Here is a 12,961-nt window from a genome sequence, read left to right on the forward strand (position 1 = left end):
CCTCTACCCATACAGGACAGAATATACATAGCAGTGCCAAAGTCTAACTTTTGTTCTTAGAGTTAGGTAATGGCTTTTGAAGATAGCATTCATTTTCTGAAACACACTGCTTGCTTTTCCAATGCAAATCTTCATTTCTTGCAAGTTATCCCAATTTTGTAACTATTCCACTGATGAGCAGAAGATCCAGGACCCATTAGATCTGACATCATACCAAATTCTAAGCGCAGATCCAACACAGTGGATCACATAGAATACAAATCAGTTAATCAAGATGTCTTCTCTCTAGACAGAGGAATCTGCACAACACAGAAGCCCTGCACCTCAGCTCTATGGATTAGCAAAGATTTATAAAAATAATGTTACATGAAGATCAACTGTTGGCACTCCTGGCTTGCCGATGTATATACTGATTAAACACTCAGCTTCTCTGCTCCCGCCACATGTGGGAAAGACTGACACATACATAAAGGACTCAGGACATTTCACTGGGAAGCTGAAAGAACTAAAACTTGGACCAAACGACACCATGGTCAGCTTTGATGTCATTTCTTCATTTACAAAACTGCCACTCAGTGATTTTGTCGAGTATATCAGTTCCATTTTCATGAAAGACATCACCAAGTTCTTTCATGCATGTCTCACCATGAACTATTTCACATGGAAAGACAATATCTACGAACAGCTGGAAGGCTTTGCCATGGGTAGTCCACTTATTTCAGTGGTGGCCAACTTTTTCATGGAACATTCCGAAGCACAGGTGCTGGACTTGGTGCTTTGTATGCCTAAGGTGTGGGACAGACACATTGATGGTACTTTCATGGTGTGGAACAGCTCAGTGACTCCCTAAGACATCTGAACAGTCTCCATACCAACACAAAATTTACCATGGAAGCAGAAAATGGCCAACAGCTACCCTTCCTAGATGTGCTGGATGTGATGCATGGTGAAAACCTGGACATAGTGTGTATCAGAAACCAGCAGACATGGACCATTGCATGCACAAACTGTCAATTCACCACACAAAACAGAAATGAGGCATGATTAATATACTCGTACCGTGAGCAAGACAAAGATGTGGGCCGCAGAACCTCAAACACAAGATTGCAACATGTAGAAAATGCTTTGAGGAGCAATGGGTATTCCACCAGTTACATAAGAAGTGTCACAGAATCAGACACTTTGTGAAGCAATACTTCAGAAAAAGAAATGTCATGTACAGCCTTTCTGCAATACATTCCCTGAGGGATCAACACAGCTGGTTGTATATTGTACAGAGACAGCATAAAGACTTTTTATAAACTGACAAAGAAGATCAAAGAGTGTCTCAGGTTGGCAGAGGAAAGAAGGGACCTGCTTGCAATACCAGGAACATATTGCATACCATGCACATGTGGAAAAGTCTATGTTGGAATGACTGAATGATCAATCACCAGAATCACTGGCAGGTGGAGAAATTGGCTGTGGTGGAGCATGCACTGTGTGAGACCAACCACATTGTAAAGTTCACTGACACTGAAGATCTTGCTGGAGAGAAGAGCTCTAGAAGGTAAGCTATAGAAATACACAAGCATGACAATAATTCCAACAAGACAGAAGAAAGCCTCAAAATGAATGGATTCTGGATTCCCATGCAGCAATGAAAGACCTTGGCATGTGGCAAGGGGAGAACTGCAACAGTAATAACCACGGAAAAACAATTAGGCGTTGGCACGCCAGGTACATATAATCTGCAGCCATAAGCTCAACTCCTGTCCACCACCAGCAATGGAGAGTGAATCTTTGACAATGCCAGCCACTCATGCTACAAAAATATCAGAAAAATCATCAAACGTCAGCCAAAGAACCTGAGACAGAAGCTAACAGGCATATTTTTAGTTCCACGATCTAAACCTAATGTGTCTGAACAGGGTAGCATATTATGACCCAGATGAATGGATGTTCCATCCACCAAGTTGTGGACACATCTTCGTTCTATGCTAAAACACTGCTATCAACCACAGAGTACCATGGCTACTTCGTGGCTGTAATCACAACAGTCGATGGGACTGTCCAAAGAAAGTGACTGTCCTCACTGACTAATCCAACGTCAATATTCAGTGAAGGTTCTACCATCCTATATATTTAGAACACCTGGGGTATTCACAAGTTTCAGTGGTGAGCTCGAAAACTCCACCAGAGTGCCTTTATTAAGATCACAGTATAGAAGACGGCTCATCATTGGACTAATGAAGTTGCTTCTGTCTGCTGTTCACTGTGCAGGTTGGTGTTGTTCTTTAAATGCTCCATGGTTTTTCTTTTTAATTATTTTTAGCCTGTATTAAATTTACTAATTTCCCACATGTCAGTAAATCACGGCTGTTTTTGAAATGCTCTTAAATACGAGCTGAAGGCTTTTATTGGTACATGAAGCATAAAAACAATGGGAGCACTCAGCAGCATAAGTCTCTGTTGAGAGAATGCTGAATGACATATGGGTTTTACAAGCACAAGCAATCTTGAGAGCTTCAAGCAATGACCATGTGTTCATGGTTGCCTGGTTGAGCACTTATACAACATCATTGATAGAACTGTTTATTCCCATGATCCTCCACCTACAGTTATTGCAGAAGTGTGAATTACAGGGAAAAGGATAAACCAAATACTTTAGTTGAGATCTTTCTTCAATTTGTTGAGAAAATATTTTGCAGTTCAGCATAATATTCCTAAGAACACTGAGAATTTTTTTATTCTTTTAGCATATTTGTATCCATTAACATCTTAGGCTTCAAGTCTGTTTTCTAAAAGATACTGTGGGAGTGTGCAAATGGAATACCCAGCTTCCAAATTGCTTCACTTTTTATAATTAATGCTGTAGACCTCATTAGTGAACATGGTTTGAACAATCACACTGCTGCATTTTTAGGTAAATGAATGAAGTTTCAAATTAGTAAAATACTTCTAGTGTCATACAAGAACTATAAAACAAACAAGATGCTGAAATCAACATTTATTGTCATTCAACCATTGCAAATGAGCACATTACTATTACACAAAAATAATTTAGAGATTTCACTTGGTGTTTCACTCTTTTGATTTCAGGGAAAGGTTTCAATCAAGACATACATTGATGTACATGGTTACGAATGGTTTCACACCTTTTTATTCAACATTGCGTGTTTTGCACATTTCATCATATGTGCTGAGATTTTGAAATTATTTTCTGAGATACTAACACCAAAACAATTGCTTTAAAATTTCACATTTCACTTGTTGTTGAATATTTATGCTGTCAGTCTATTTGTGGTACAGAATACTGAAAAATTATCTGTTAAAACATCTGGGACACAAAATTAAAAAGAAAAATAAATGGTTTTCCCATTTTTTGCGTGTCTTATGTTCATAAATTTGTCTTCTACAGAGCTCTACCACCATTCCAGTTAAATTAGACAAAAATTATCTGAAAAGTTTCACTTGCCAGTGGTAATTTGTTTGCAATTATGAGAAAGAAAAGTGCATGAACTCTGAAAATGAGAATATCCTGCAACATATGAGTTACCATACTGAAACAAAATTTAGACAATGGAAATGTCATGGTGTTTACACATGCAAAACAGAATGGAGCAGCTCATGCTTTATGCCAAAGAGTAACTTTTTCCTAGGGGATTTGTCGCTATGTTATAGAATTTTAGACATTTGTTTCTATCACACACAAACTGCTCCCACTTATAAACTATTACCACTCAATGAATCATTAAATTCTGAAAGAATCATTAAATTCTGAAAGAACTCAAAATTTGGTTCACAATGTGGTATAGAACAGCCAGCCTTGCATTATCAGATATATTACACAACGAAGTATATGAAAACAGTAATTTGAGACAAGAATCTTTTGACTCCATAACATGTAAATATAATTGCCATAATGTTTTAGATATGATTATCTGGTGTTTCACCCTACTCAACAGGGTTTTAATAACATTTTTAGAATATGAAAAACTACTTTGAAGTATTGCATTTGTGTTCTTACAATTTGTAAATTACACAAAATTTATAGAATTCCAATTTTTAAATCACAGATTTCAAATAACTATAGAAAGCTGACAAGTAACAGGAGCAGTGCTAACTGCCTTTAATTTATTAAACAACTGTCTTTCCCCATTTTAGAAAATCTTATTTTCATTGGAATAAAGCCAATGATTTGAAAGTGGAAGAATTAATTCTGTATTACTATGACATACATTGTTCCCATAGACTAGAATGAAGTGGCAAAAGTGTCACAGTCATCTTATATATTTTGTAAATGTGCTCATCATGTTACACTGATTTTTTATGAACATCTATATCTTTTTGACATTACATGACAGTGAAAATTAGTTTCATTGTCATTGTATTTTGAGGCCACAATGAGGACCAGAGGCACATCAGCAATTATCACAATTTATCAGTCATTATCTGTTAACATTATTTTATGGCTGTTTCAACAAAACAATGTCATGTTCAGTAATTAATTAGGTCAGTTTATTTCCACATAAAAGAGAAAGGGTCTGCTGTTTTTAATCACATATAGAAAAAAGAATTCATCCAACCAATAGGAGATAGGAAAACATCCAGAATATCCTACTCTAGTAAATTTTACAATTGATTTGATATCATCCTATCAGAAATGATACAGTAGTCACTGAAGTATAACTATACAAAATCGGTCACACATAACGTCATTATAGTCTTGTATAAATGGTTTGACAGCACCCTAATAAAATTACTTTCATTGCACAATTATCTCCCAAAACACAATTTCACCAATAGTCTTCAAAAGTTAAAATATCTCCTGACTGTAGAAATATCTGCCTTAAAGGCTGGAATCAATATTATTATTGATATCAATAACATTCATAATTTATGTGGAACACTCACATTAACATGTAGTATCACAGGATATGAATTGTCATCCACTGGTTACTTTGTATACTGTGTGACACAAAAAAATAATCATGACACCAGAAAACCCACATGTAAAGTTGATTTGTACAATGGTCTATTCAAGTAAATGCAGTCCTTTATTTTCTGTGACAGCACATTTCAACTTAAAAATGTAAAATCTCTCCATTAAATGAGCAAGTTGTGTAAACATCACAAAATGCCTCAACATAAATAGGGAACATTTATGATGGCAAGACAGTTTCCCTAAAAATGAATGCCACTCACTGTTTTTCCTCTTTAATAAAAAGAACATTACTTTTTTAAATGCCGCAGACTATGGAAATGATAAAATTTGAGATGTCCATGTGCCACACAATATACCAAAAGCTCCAAGGCTGTGGATGGTTATTGCTGCTCACTGGAGTTTTATGCAAGCTAGAGACACACTAATCAATACTTATAAAACTGTCTTTCTATTAAAAGTATAATTCACTAAATTTTCAGCTGCATTCTGCAAAAGGCATTTTTCTTGATGAACAATCTCTGTTCAGGGGCGAAGAGGAAGACCTTGATATTTGATGAGGCAACTCCAGTGTTGACCAGCATAATGGAGCGCTGCAATTTTCTGGCAGCAGAACTAGTTCATAGCCTCTTTTCACAACTTAATGTTATTTTAAAGCTTTATTTTTTTGAAAGCTTTGAAATTTTATCTAACAATGTTGTAAAGTAAAATGCTTTTAGAAAGCATCTGGTGGTGAGTCATCTGATAACATTGCACCACAATACATCAAGTAATATATTTTAAGTTTTTTAATAATAATATAATAATATAAAAATCTCTCTTTAAAAAACTGTCACATAAGAGTACTTACAAAATGTGGATAAACAATTTTTAAAAAATCTTTAAAACTGTATACTTACACATACAAACACACAAAAATTCACAGGACTCTATATACAAAAAAATAAAATACAAAGTAATAAAATACGCATATAAACAAATTTCTTGTGTTGCCCACAATTTGCACCATTACAATTTATGGGGAGTTTTGTGTTTGATTATATACAGAAGGCAGTAAAGTTCTGAGGCTAAGTACGTATTTAGCTGATTATAATAACCTTTCATTGTATAAAAATACAACAAAAAACTAATGTGGCAGTTGGCTACCACACAATACCACCACCACCCATAGCTACACTGTGACCTAAAATGGCTCTCCTTTGTTTACAGGCAAGTACACAGTCACGTGAAGGCACAAAAGGACCTGCAAAAGAAAAAAAAATTACTCACAAACTGAATTCTGCAAATAATCTGAGAAACTGTTTTTCTATATTGACACTGTAAGGCACATATAAATATTTATATACAAGTAACAAACCTTTACTTGAAAAGATAAAACATTTCTTCATGTACAGGATACTATGAGAAAAGGGTCAACAAGACCATTTTAAGATGTGGCATTGTGATTGTAGTTAGTTGTTTAACCTTTCTTATACACCATCATTACATGCCACTCCTTTCCTCTGACCATTCTGCTTTACCACATTTTGAGGCTCTCTACTAATCTAAGAATCTGTTCACATATTCTCTAATTGTTCATTTATCAATTTATGTACAGAGAAATAACTAATGGTTCAACAACTTCAAGCTTTAGTGTTCATTTATGAAAAAGATGTGAGAAAGAATAGGGTTAAGCCACCCACTGATGATTACATCATTAGCAGTGAAACACAACGTCAGATCTGATAAGAAAGGGGCAGGAAATCTTGTGTTCTTTTCATGAGAGCCATTCCAGTATTTGCAATGAGCAGGTTAGTGCAGCCACAGGGAATCTACATTTGGATGGCAAGACAGGAAATGAAAATCATGGTCCTTCAGTACCAACTGACTGGAAATAATATGGGAACAAAATGCAAACTTTTGGAAAAAAAGGAAAGCTTTTGGAAAGAAAAACACAGTTTGAATAATACTGAACAGAAAAGATTGTGGGAAAATATATGGTGAAGGTACAGCTCAAAGATTGGGTTATGCGAGTTGTTGCCGCAGGTGTAAATTTTGAAATGAAATAAAATCCATGAAAATGAAAATAATAAAATGATACTGACAGAAGGCTTGAATAATTAAATCTTACATAACATAAAAATGTATGTATGTACCACATCTCGTCCTAAACCACTAGGCTGATTTCAATGACACTCGGTACAAATATCACTTACTTTCCAGAAAGAATAGCTGTAGGAGTAAGAACTATCTACCTGTCACATGAGTGAGGGGGAAAGGGGGGGGAGGAAGTGACTTAGCCCACAACATGCAAATAGCCAGACCATATTCATTCAATTCAGTGACTTGTTACAAACTTTACACTTAATTTTAAACCTTTACTAAACTTTATCTCACTGACAACCTCCACAAAATGATGAAAAGAAAACACAAAATGATGAAAAGAAAAAAGTTTATCAGTTACTACATTTTCACTGTTTATGCAGTAAAACTGGTGCATCTGGCATGCCATTTCAATTTAAAACTTCAATTTGAAACTTCCACTAATCATATTCATGACACATTTTGCAAACAGCATTCACGTATACCACTGAATGAACCAGCAAAATTATATTATTCTGTGACACATAGTTCAGGAGATATGACATCATAAATATTGAGCATCATGAAAACTGAAGGGCAAATTTTGATACAGACACAGGTGAAATATGTTAAATATATTTGAAATATATGTGACATGTGTATATGTGGACAAAATCATGAGTAAAAAACTCCTCCCAAGCCCCTGGTTCAATTTCAACCAAATTTGGTAGACATGTTACTTACTACTTGGAAAGAAATAATTTGGGGCTTAGAACTAGCAGCTTCTTAGGAAGATGGAGGTTCTAAATCTGAGAGAGAAGGGGGAAGGAAGGGGAGATGGACAGAGAGAGGGGGGAGGAGGAGATGGAGAGAGGAAGGGGCTGATGGACAGAAAGAGGGGGTGGTGCAGTTAGAAAGAGAGGGTGGGAAGGAGGAAATTGACTAACAGAAGATTAGAACAAATACATACCTGGGCAATACCAGGTACTCAGCTAGTAATTGTATAAAACTGGTATTATCGTAACAACTTGCCATAAATATGAAGAATGTAGGGGAGTCAATACATTCCAGAAAGTAATTTAAAATTCAAGGAATATGAGACTACAAGATCACTGAAATTTGCCATTTCAATGGTCAACCATATGAACAATATGGGGGTGCAAAGAAATCATAATACCTACCACTCAATGCAAATAACAAAGTAAGACGTACTTCCTGTAACTAGTATTGAATGCAGCTGATTAAATGCATATAAAATTGTTCATATATGAACCATGTTTATTGTGAACACTGTATCAAAATAGTAAAAATTTCGTGAGCCATATTAATAAAGCTTTTGTTCACATCACATAATAATTGGTGGCGGAGGGGGGGGGGGGGGGGGACGACAAGTATGAGAAGGACTCAAGCTTTCTTTGAGGGTTCTGAACAAACTTAATTATGTGTATAGATAATAATTTTGTGTGGCTCAGTGGCCTGGTGCAAGTCATTCTACTGGATGACCTTTTGCTGACCTGGCTGACCCTAACCTAGCCCTATCATCCAACCAGGGAAAGGGGACCTACAGTTAAATGCGGAATCTGAACCGTGAGTTGTTTTTGGTGATTCCTCACATTGTTGGGACTGAAAAAACACTATGTGCTGACCAAGATTTGATCCCACAACCTTTCTGTTTCTGAGCATGCACTTTACCACTAGATTACCATGCCTGACATGCATATAGGTAGTTCATCTGTAAGTTTTGCTGAGTGAGCACTCAAGTATCAAAATACGTCACATACTTGGCTGTATTATCCTTTCAGTGCATTGACTTGGAAGATTAAATTATTTGCCATGTCAAGGGGCCACAGACCTTAGCACCTGACATAAATTTCAGCTTATACCTTTACCCATTCATGAGAAAAAGATAACAAAGTGATCCCATACAGGTTCCGTTTTACTGATTGAGGTACAACCCTAAACAAGTGACAGGGATTTCCGAATAAGGCTCACAACTGCATCTCATCTGTGTCTGCCTCATCACCAATTGTTGTGTGGAAGTCTCTAACTCACTCCCTTCCCCTACTTCCCCCACTCCATCCCTCCTCCCCCCCCCCCCTCCCCACCACCACCTCCACCCATCCATAGGACATTTTCCCTTCTTAATTTTCACCTGATGAAAGTACCAAGTGCAGTATGCCATGGAAATGATCCATGACAACTATGAAATGATGCTTAGCTTCAGATTTATTTTCAGATTTTTCTTTGCTGCCTTACTGTAATTACCAGCTTGAATGGCACACTTTTTCAACCTGTCAGCTCTATAAAACTTTTATATAAGATGAACTACAGAGGATATGAACAAGTTTTCTCATTTATGGACCTTATCTACAGAAATAATTACAGTTCACATTATTAAAAAAGAATCTTGAGAAAAAAACATCTGAGCAGGATTTCTCAGATGAAAACTATTAAAACTTTGAAACCTCTTAGTATTGAGAACCATTTAATGGGGTCCTGCATGGAAGATAATTAATTAGATGATTAAAGGTAGTGTTGTGGTCCATGGACTTGTACGATAATGTTACCCTCTGTAAGTCTCAAACCTGCTTACTGTATTCAAGCCTTGGTCTTCTTGAAAATTCTTACCATCACCACGACCATCACCCTCCCTCCCTCCACCTCCCGTCCCACAACAGTTCCTTTCATTACAAAACTGAAAATTCCTTGATGGCTCTTGATGCATTTTATCAATCAATCCCTTCTTTTAGTCAAGATATGCCACAAATTTCTCTTTTCCCCCATTTCAACTCAGTACATCCTCATTAATTATTCGATCTACCCATCTAACCTTCAGCATTCTTCAGTAGCCCCACATTTTGAAAGCTTCTGTTCTCTTCTTGTTTCAGCTGCTTAATGTCCATGTTTCACTTCTGTATGAGGCTGCACACCAGACACATACCTTCAGCAAAGACACCCTAAGTGCTTAAATTTATATTGGGTGTTAACAAATTACTCTTTTTCAGAAATGTTTTTCTTGCTATGTTCAGTCATTTTGTATTCTCTCTACTTTGGCGATGATCAGTTAGTTCGCTACCCAAATAGTGTAACACCTCTACTACTTTCAATGTATCATTTCTTAATCTAACTTCTTCAGTACCACCTGATTTAATTCTACTATATTACATTACTCGTGCTTTACTTTTCTTCATGTTCATGTTATAATCTCTTTTCGAGACACTATCCATTTCATTCAACTGCTCTCTCAAGTCCTTTACTGTCTCTGACAGAATTACAATGTCATTGACAAACCACACAATTTTTATTTATCCTCCTTGAAATTTAATTCCTTTGGTTTCCTTTACTGCTTACTCAGTGTACAAATTGAAGAGTATTGCTGACAGGTTACAGCCCTGCTTCACACATTTCTCGACTATGGCTTTCCTTTCATGTCCTTTGACTCAAATAACTGCAATCTACTTTCTGTACAAGGTGTACATATCCTTTTACCACCATGAATTTGCCCTGCTACTTTCAGAATTTCAAAGAGTGTAGTCCAGTCAACATTGTCAAAAGTGTTCTACAAATCTACAAATGCTATAAATGTATGTTTTTCCTTCCTTTTCATCTATCTTCTAAGATAAGTCTTGGTATCAGCATTGCTTCACGTGTTCCTACATTTCTACAGAACTCAAACTGATCTTCCCCGAGATCAGTATGTACCAGTTTTCTGTTCTTCTATAAATAAATTGTGTCAGTATTTTGCAACTAGGACTTACTAGACTGATGATTCTGTAGTATTTGTACCTTTTACCACCTGTGTTCTATGGAACAGAGATTGTTACAGTCTCTGTACATCTGAGGTTATTTCACCAATCTCATATCTTGCACACTATGTGGAATAGTTTTGTCATGACTGATTCTCTCAATGATTTCAATAAATTGAAGGGAATTCCACTACTCCAGAGGATTTAAGTGCCATATCAAATTTTATTTTCATAGTATCATATCTCACATGTCACCTTCATTTAGTTCCTTTTCCCTTCCTGTAGTATTAGCCTCTTTTTCATGTCACTTATGCAGCACTTCTACATATACCTTATGCCTTTCAACATCCCTTCTTTGCTTTGTACTAGCTTGCCATCTGAATTCTTGATATCCATACAGGTGCAACTCTTTTCTCCTAAGGTCTCTTTAATTTTCCTATTGCTAACATCTATCTTTCCCCTAGCTATGCATGCTTCCACAGCCTTTCATCAGTAAACAAGCCATTCTGCTTATCCATTTTGCATTTTGTGTCAACCTCACTTTTTAGACATCTTTATTCCATTTTGCCTGCTTCATTCATTGTATTTTTTTATATAAATGTCGTGTGGCTAGGGCCTACCGTCGGGCAGACCGGTCGCCAGGTCTTTCGCTTTGATGCCACTTCGGCTACATGCACGTCGATGGGGATGAAATGATGATGATTAGGACAACACAACATCCAGTCCCTGAGTAGAGAAAATCTGTGACCCAGCCGGGAATTGAACCCGGGCCCTTAGGATTGACATTCTGTCGTGCTGACCACTCAGCTATCGGAGGTGGACATTTTTTTATATTTCCTTGTTTTGTCAATTAAATTCAATATCTCTTGTACCATCCCAGGGTTTCTACTAGGCCTTGTCTGTTTACCTATTTCATCTTCTGTTGCCTTGTCTATTGCATCTTGCAGTGCTACCCATTCATTTCCTGTTGTATTCTTTCTGACTATTTTGGCCAGTCGTTGCTTAATGCTCCCTCTGAAACCCTCCACAACATCTTCAGCTTATTCAGATCCCTTCTATTTAATTTTCTACCTTTCTGCAGTGTCTTCAGTATTTAATCCGTAATGTATAGCCAATAAATTATGGTCAGAGTCCACATCTGCCCATGAATATGTCTTAAAGTTTAAAACCTTGCTCTGAAATATTGGTCAAAATCACCTCCCATCCAGAGGAACTAGTGCAGATGACTGAGAAGATCGGGTGGGGGTGGGGAGACAAATCTATGTCCCAAATTCAGGAAGGTATATCTGGACAAGGGTACTCTTATCTTTGTCTGTAAGAGCATGGGAACAGTGGATAGCCCTATGGAAATGGTCCCCAGATATCTCATGGTAAGAGGTGAAGGTGCTAGTCAAGAAAGCGGCTGAATTATTCAGGACTGCAAATTTATCAATTTGTGTACCAAAACTTCTTAAGGATGTTCCTCCAATGAGTCTGTTCAGGAAAATATGTGTGCAAAACCAGAAGATCTCAACAGTGGACTGGAGTATAATCAACAGGAAGGTTGTATTAGATGTCCACACCCCTGTGATGGAAGTCTGTGAGGAATCCCGTAGGGTAATGCAAGAACAGGACCTGAAACTGTACTTATGGTTCTTGCAGGTTACCATCTGGGTAATTAAGGCCACTGGAAGTGGCCATGGCAGTATGTTGGTGGCTGGAGGTGTTGCAGATAAACCTGTAACACAGTAAGGCAGGAACTGCCTTGCGAGTTGTCTTCTGGGAAGATAGGAAGTGGACGTGGCCTTCATTTGGGAACCACATCTACATAAGGGGGAGGGGGGGCCTCAGAGGAGAGCTACTGTAAAGTTTGGAAGGTAGGAGACGAGATACTGGCAGAAGTAAAGCTGTGAGGACCGGGCGTGAGTCGTGCTTCGGTAGCTCAGTTGGTAGAGCACTTGCCTGCTAAAGGCAAAGGTCCCGAGTTCGAGTCTTGGTCAGGCACACAGTTTTAATCTGCCAGGAAGTTTCAACTGGAGGTAAGTTGACTTGTGCTAGAAATCTAAACCACAAATATGCATTTGTGTTGAGAATAGAACTTCATTCATGCCAATGATGGACTTCTGCTCCAGTGACTTAGTGACCCATCAGGATGAAACAGTGTAAAAAAAGGGAGCATGAGGAAATTTGTATTGGCCTCAGCTTGCCTTCCTTGCAACGACAATGCTGCTGCTTCCCAGGAAGTAAAGAG

The 12,961-nt window shown here is 37.4% G+C and overlaps 1 protein-coding gene across 3 annotated transcripts in view; it reads right to left on the reverse strand.

Moving 5' to 3' along the window:
* Positions 1-2,976: 2,976 nt before the first annotated feature.
* The window catches only part of LOC126471079 (nuclear hormone receptor FTZ-F1 beta), a 410,975-nt gene continuing 400,990 nt past the window's right edge, over positions 2,977-12,961 (reverse strand). For all 3 annotated transcript variants that reach the window (XM_050099152.1, XM_050099151.1, XM_050099150.1), the window contains one exon: positions 2,977-6,167. The gene's annotated coding sequence lies outside the window, so the exon portion shown is untranslated. The remainder of the gene's footprint in view (positions 6,168-12,961) is intronic.

This window comes from Schistocerca serialis, chromosome 3, assembly GCF_023864345.2.
Source record: "Schistocerca serialis cubense isolate TAMUIC-IGC-003099 chromosome 3, iqSchSeri2.2, whole genome shotgun sequence".
NCBI classification, from domain to species: Eukaryota; Metazoa; Arthropoda; class Insecta; order Orthoptera; family Acrididae; genus Schistocerca; species Schistocerca serialis.